The 7,153-nt window shown below is 39.5% G+C and overlaps 1 pseudogene; it reads left to right on the top strand.

The window, feature by feature from the left end:
* The first annotated feature begins 5,220 nt into the window (after positions 1-5,220).
* On the top strand, positions 5,221-6,353 carry LOC140323179 (uncharacterized; annotated as a pseudogene).
* The last annotated feature ends 800 nt before the right edge of the window (positions 6,354-7,153 follow it).

Here is a 7,153-nt window from a genome sequence, read left to right as displayed (position 1 = left end):
CTGTCCTGTTAAACATGGGGGGAGTTAGGCAAATGTGTCCCCCCACGTAATATTTTGTACTTCAATATTTTTATTACATTTTTCAAAAACGGAAATATAACCAAGACATTACAAGTGATGAACAGAGACACATAAAATATGCATATAAATGGCAAAACAAACAATGTACAAACACACTAATTGGCGACAGTCCAGACCAGTCAAAAATAAAGATTATCATAAAAACAGTAGCAAACATGCTGAGAAAAAACAAAAAAAACAGTGTTTTAACATTGTAGTGACATATAATTGCGTCACAATCGTATACATGAGAGAACAACAAACAATAAGTGGGGGGAAAGGGGAAATAGAGGAAGTATGAGAACCTGCAGTGAATATTTCACTATATCTGTAAGTAACTTTATGCAGATAACTTTCTATGTGCTGTCAAAAGAAATCCAGGGCTTCCAATTGTCATCAAATTTGATTAGTAAGTTCTTTAGAGTATGGGTAAGTTTATCATTTATCATAACCCAGTTCAGTTTGGTAAAAATGGGATCTAGTGACATTGAGGTTGACTTCCAAGCTTTAGCCAATGAGATTCTACCTGCCAGTAAAATCATTTTGATCAATTTCATCGCTGGTCTGGGATATATATATATATATATATATATATATATATATATATATATATATTTAGGTTTACCAGAAAGGGAGACTAGGGCTGAATAAATATTAGAGATTTGCCCTCTTGTGGAGGCTATTGATGAACAAGTGCTTTCGAATAGGGGGGATCGCATGGGTCTTGGGGCCTGTCTGATTATTGTGTTGATAAACAAAATCAATTGTCTATAATGAAAACGTTCCGTTTTCCGGAGATATTTCGCGTTTACTGGTCAAATAATCCCAAGAAAGTACCGATCGAACATCTATCAAATCTTTCACTCTTCTAAAGCCCTTTAAGATCCACCATTTAAAATTTTCTAGGTGCTGGCCTGGCGGAGAATCTGTGTTATTTCAAAATGGAGTTAGAGGTTTGTGTTGGCAGGATAACTTTGGGTGATTGCAGTATTTATCCCAGAGCTGAATGGAGTGAGGCAGTGACGGGCATTTTTTAATCTCTATTGGCTTTTTCTTGCACCACATGAGAGATTCTATAGAACCCGGGAAACCATCATGATTCTCTGTCTAAACCCATTGAGGTTAGGCTCCATGCAAGGTACTCAGTGACAGTTGTGCCACCTGTGCCGCAACATAGTAGTATTTAAGATGAGGGTCTCCCAAACCACCTATTTGCTTAGGAGCAAATAGAGTATCTTTACAGATTCTGCTCTTTTTGCCTGCCCAGATGAACTTCATTATTTTAGATTGGAGGAGTAAAATCTCTGCGAAATAGATAAAGTAGCCTGGGAAGTAGATTCATTTTGACGGCAGCAATCCTCCCCAGCCATGACGGGGCGGATGGGACCACCACTGCAGGTCCGCATAGAGTTTCCTGATCCAGGAGTATAGTTTAGCCTATAGACGCTACTGTAAGAGGGGGACAGTTGGATACCCAAGTACTGGATGGAATCATCACTCCAGCTCAAATCAAACTTTCTTTTGATCGCTGCTAGCAACCCTACGGGAATATTTATATTAAGAGCTTGGGATTTGGCTTTATTTACTTGTAGTATAGAGAAAAATCATGTAAAAGTTTAAAGAGGTTAGGCAAGGTGGTAGTTGGGGAAGTGACAAACATCAATATATCTTCAACAAATTGGGCGCATTTGTGTTCAACTTGACCACACCTAATTCCTTTAATATTTGGGTTATTATTATTATTATTATTAATTATTTTTTTTAACACATATTAACGTCCTATACATTGTCGTATAGGACGCACACACTTTCCCCCCCAGTTTTGGGGAAGAAAAAGTGCGTCTTATATGGTAAAAAATACAGTAATTGCCCTTCTCGTTTGGTCAGGGGCCTGCCAAATTGAAAGAATCTTCGTCATGAGTTTAAGGTCACAATAAATCAAAGAAACTGGCCTGTAATTGGCTACTTCCGAAGCATATTTCCCCGGTTTGGGAATCACACTTAAAAATGCTCTGTTAGCTTCGCCTGAGAGAGGGTGCCCCTCCCTCAGAAAATAAAATAATCAACTAAATGCGGAGCCAAAATTGAACGAAATGTTTTGTAGTACAAATTAGAAAAGCCATCCGGTCCAGGTGAGCTGCCCATTTTAAGAAATCTAAAAACACCATCCAATTCCTCAGTCGTAAAGGGATTTCTTTATGTTTGGATTCTAATTTGGAAAGGTTAAGATTTTGAAGAAACCCATCAATTCCATCTCAAGAAATCAAGTCCTTGGAACTGTATAGACAGCCATAGACGTCCTCAAAAACGCCCTCAAACAGGCAATTCTCGACTTTTGCATCAGGAGCCCATTGTCTTTGAGTCTTTGTAGGACCAGGCAGAGAGAGGGCAAGTCGGAGGGAAAAAATAGGATGTCCAACAGATAGACCACAACACAGATGTAAAGCAGCTCATGAAATACTTTGTTGACAAATATGTTGGAAGCTGGGGCATTACAGAGACTGAAGGGCATCACCAGATACTCATAATGCCCAACCCTGGTATTAAATGGTGTCTTCTATTCGTCCCCCTCCTTGATCCGAATTAGGATCCTGAACCAGCAGGGGAAGTAGACTTGTGATAATAAATAAATAAATCTTCGCTTCAGGTTTTCCTTGATTTACTCACTCATAGCCTTAGTCTAAGGGAGACTTAAAGGGTATACCCAGCCTCTGAGCAACCTCCGACATGAAGAGAGAGCGGCTTTGGAGGCTTGAGCTTAGCCAAACACTGGGAGTGGCAAGAGGGGCCCCAAGTCAATACTTCTGGAGGAGACCAATCTAACACTGGGGAGTGTTAAAGCCATAGGAGCCCCTGGATGACCACAAATGAGGCCCAAGGAAGAACCAGGAAGGTGATGGTTTCCTGATGTAGCACACCTTCAGACATTTTCATGGGCAAAGTTTGGAAGCAGATTAGTGCACAGGAGAGAGTGGTTCTATCCACCACAGAGATAGGGAGAGGTTGAGTCCGTGACTCTATAGGCCAGGCGCACTCCTTGACAAGAGTAGCAAAGATGAAATTGCCTGCTGCCCCAGAGTCGATAAAAGCCTTCAGAGCAAGTGGGGGAGCTGAATTGGTATTAAGGGACGCTGAGTGAAAGGGAGAGAGGAGAGACCTAGCATGTCCCCCTCAAAGCATACTAGGAGCTGAAGTTTTTCCCAGCCTCTGTGGGCAGAGACTAATAAAGTAACCTTTCAATCCACAGTACATGCAGAGACCTAAAGATAGGCACCGAGATCTCTCCTCCGGAGATAGATGTGAACGGCCTCTGGGCAAATAGTTGGTTGTGGTCTGGGAGGGTGTATACATGGTTGGTGTCAACTGTCACGCACAGGAGAGACAGGACCACTAGAGAATGCAATGGCTTGCATGGAGGTGGTGTGAGCCCTGAGAAGGGCCAAGGCGCAGAGTGAAAGCAGTAACTGAGTCTTCTCCAGAGCCTCTGATGGTGAGGATGTTGCGCCGCTGGTTACTGCCAGGTTGCATTCCCTGGGCACACCAAGGTGGGCAAAGCACGGTACCAAATCAAAAAGCAGAAGGATAGTCAAGGAAAGCCAGAGTCAAGACATGCAGCAAGCAAGAGAGGTATATTGACATTTTTGCTGGACAGCTTGGCAGGGCTGTGGAGTCGGAGTCGGAGTTGGAGTCAAGGAGCTGAAGACAACCAGTACATAGTTGTATTTCTACTACTGTGAAGTTCAGCAGAGCTATGATACAACCTGGCATTCACATTATTGTAATCTGGATTATGTACATTACAAAATGTTTTCATTTTATTTCAGATATAATGGCCCTGATTTACTAAAGCTCTCCAAGGCTGGAGAGAATACACTTTCTTCAGTGAAGCTGGGTGAGCTAAAAAACCTGGAATGGATTTCCTAAAATCATTTGCTATTTGCTAGCAAATGTTTTGAATCCTGGACCAGATCCATTCCATGCTCATAGAAACTGACTGTAGAAGAAGCCTTCCTTGTTTATCCCGAGATTATTAGTGATGTGGCTAGAACCGTAACAGCAATGCCACCCACCCAAGTCAGTGCTGAAACACTATTTTCGGCTCTTACAATACTCAAGTCAGATTTAAGAACTTCTATGACCGAGCATCTGGCAGAAACAATTCTGTTTCTTAGAACACTACATTGAATTAGTATTGGATGGCATTTTACAGCTATTCTACTCTACAACTATATTCCAAGTTCAATATAAAAATTGTTTTAGGTTTTCCAGCTTTTGTTTTTGTTCATGTAGTTTAGCTTTGTTTTTGCTTTAAAACTACCAAAGAATGTGTTTCATATTTTAAACTGGTAAAGTTCCTGTTCCTGATGTTTATGCATACTACTTGATATAAACAATAAATAAAACCTTACTGTTTTCAATTTTTTGTCTTTTGTTTAAACTGACCAATACAGTAGAGTGACAGCTTCCTAGCCAGCCTAGACAACCCAGCCTAATTGTTGGGGGGGCTGTGGGTGCATGGGTTTTATTTATAATCTGGAACCCCTTTAACCTCTCTGGTGGTCTGAATATATATGTATTTTTAAATGTAAATTTTCTACATTTAAAAATACTTATTATTTTAAATTCCCCACCTGGTTCCGCCCCCAGCCGCACTCTGAATCTCATGTCTGCCATGTGTCTGCATCCCTTGACTTTGCGTACCCAACACCGGGGACACAGATGCCGATGCCGGGCAATATGTGTTGGTGTCAGGAAGGCTTTAACTTGCTCTTAAAAGTTTATATCCTCAGTAACATCCACTTTGTTCCTCTACCATCCTCACATCCAGAAACATTTGTTACCGTCATGTTCATAAGAGTTATTTGTATTTGCTCCCAATATCTGCTCCTACTTCTGTATGCAGATTACACTGATGTTTACTTGGCCTGTGAGGATGTCTCCCTAATATTCACCTGTCCCTATTATTCACTATTTCTTTCCATGCAATGATAGATAACTTGGTATGTATAATTGTTTCTGTTGTTTTTTTTTTTAAGGGAATCCATCAATCTGTCCCAACCCTGCTTTTGTTTTGGGTATTACATATGATATTCTGTCACCACTCACTCTGTCTTGTTTTTCCAAAAATTTTACAAGAATACGCTTTGTTATCTCACCTTAACATACACCAGATGATTCACACTGGAGAGAAGCCATTTCGGTGTTCTACGTGTGACAAAGAATTTAGAGGAAAGTCAAACCTTAACAGACACCAGATGAGTCACACTGGCGAGAAGCAATTTAAGTGTTCTGAATGTGACAAAGAATTTATGACAAAAGCAAACCTTAACATACACCAGATGATTCACACTGGAGATAAGCCATTTCAGTGTTCTGAATGTGATAAAGCTTTTAAAAGAAAGGCAACCCTTACCATTCACCAGAGAAGTCACACTGGAGAGAAGCCATTTCAGTGTTCTGAATGTGATAAAGCTTTTAAATCAAATGGAGAGATTACCAGACATCAGAGAAGTCACACTGGAGAGAAGCCATATCAATGTTCTGAATGTGACAAAGAATTTACAACAAAAGCACACCTTAACATACACCAGATGATTCACACTGGAGAGAAGCCATTTCCGTGTTCTGAATGTGACCGAGAATTTACAACAAAGTCACGCCTTAACAGACACCAGATGATTCACACTGGAGAGAAGCCATTTCAGTGTCCTGAATGTGATAAAGCTTTTAAAACAAAGGCAAAACTTACCATACACCAGAGAAATCATACTGGAGAGAAGCCACCATTTCAGTGTTCTGAATGTGATAAAGCTTTCAAATCAAATGCAGAGCTTACCAGACATCAGAGAAGTCACACTGGAGAGAAGCCATATCAATGTTCTGAATGTGACAAAGAATTTACAAGCAAGTCATACCTCAACAGACATGAGATGATTCACACTGGAGAAAAGCCATTTCAGTGTTCTGAATGTGACAAAGATTTTTCAACAAAGGAAGACCTAATTGTGCATGAGAGGATTCACACTGGAGAGAAGCCATTTCAGTGTTCTGAATGTGATAAAGCTTTTAAATCAAATGCAGAGCTTACCAGACATCAGAGAAGTCACACTGTCCTGAATGTGATAAATCTTTTAAAACAAAGGCAAAACTTACCACACACCAGAAAAGTCACACTGGTGAAAAGCCATTTCAGTGTTCTGAATGTGATAAAGCTTTTAAATCAAATGGAGAGCTTACCAGACATGAGAGGATTCACACTGGAGAGAAGCCATTTCAGTGTTCTGAATGAGACAAAGATTACTAAACATCAGAGGGTACACACTAGAGAAAAAGAGATATTAGCCTTCTCAAGGTGACAACACTGACATCAGATCATTGTACACAAAAGAGATCACAAGGAAGAAAAGCCATGATGTATCCTGAGTTGTAATAATATAACTTGCAGCACATTAAATGCCTGATGTTTTGTAATCTTCATCCCTACCTGCAGAAAAGAAACTCTGAGAAAATGAGGAGTAATAAAGTGATATTCTAAAATAAAAAAGGGTTGTTCTAAAATGTTTACCAATCCAGACAGATATCACACATGTATCTTGTCTATCTCAAGTGCTCAGTCACCTCCATAGGCCTAAACTGGTTTTGTGAAAATTAATTGTTGTACATCATGCCTTAGAACTTTGTACAGAGATGTATAATATGATGGTGCTTTATAAATACAAGATGATGATACTAATAATATTACTTCTGTAATTTATTTATTTATTTATTTTGATTCTGGATGGACAGGTCTTTTATCTAAATATAGTTTGTCTGGGAAAAAAGCACTTCTTGTATTTTTAAATTAGAACATGTTAACCAGAGAGTGTACTTGATTTATGCATAATTTGATGCACTTGTTTTTAACAATTTAGGCTTTGCTTTTCTGAGTAGTCTGTAATTTATTTTTCTACCTCTTTTCTCTTTTCTGTAATAGGCCAAGCTGTCCAGCAAAAATGGAAGTTGGACAGAGTTAGCACAAACAAAATACAGTTGAAGTTAGTTTATGTACACTGAGGGTGAAGTTTTTATTTTTTCTATTTTTAAGGCAAAAAAA

The sequence above is a fragment of the Pyxicephalus adspersus genome, chromosome 1 (genome assembly GCF_032062135.1).
Source record: "Pyxicephalus adspersus chromosome 1, UCB_Pads_2.0, whole genome shotgun sequence".
NCBI lineage: Eukaryota > Metazoa > Chordata > Amphibia > Anura > Pyxicephalidae > Pyxicephalus > Pyxicephalus adspersus.
This window is presented reverse-complemented; position numbering and strand designations above follow the sequence as displayed.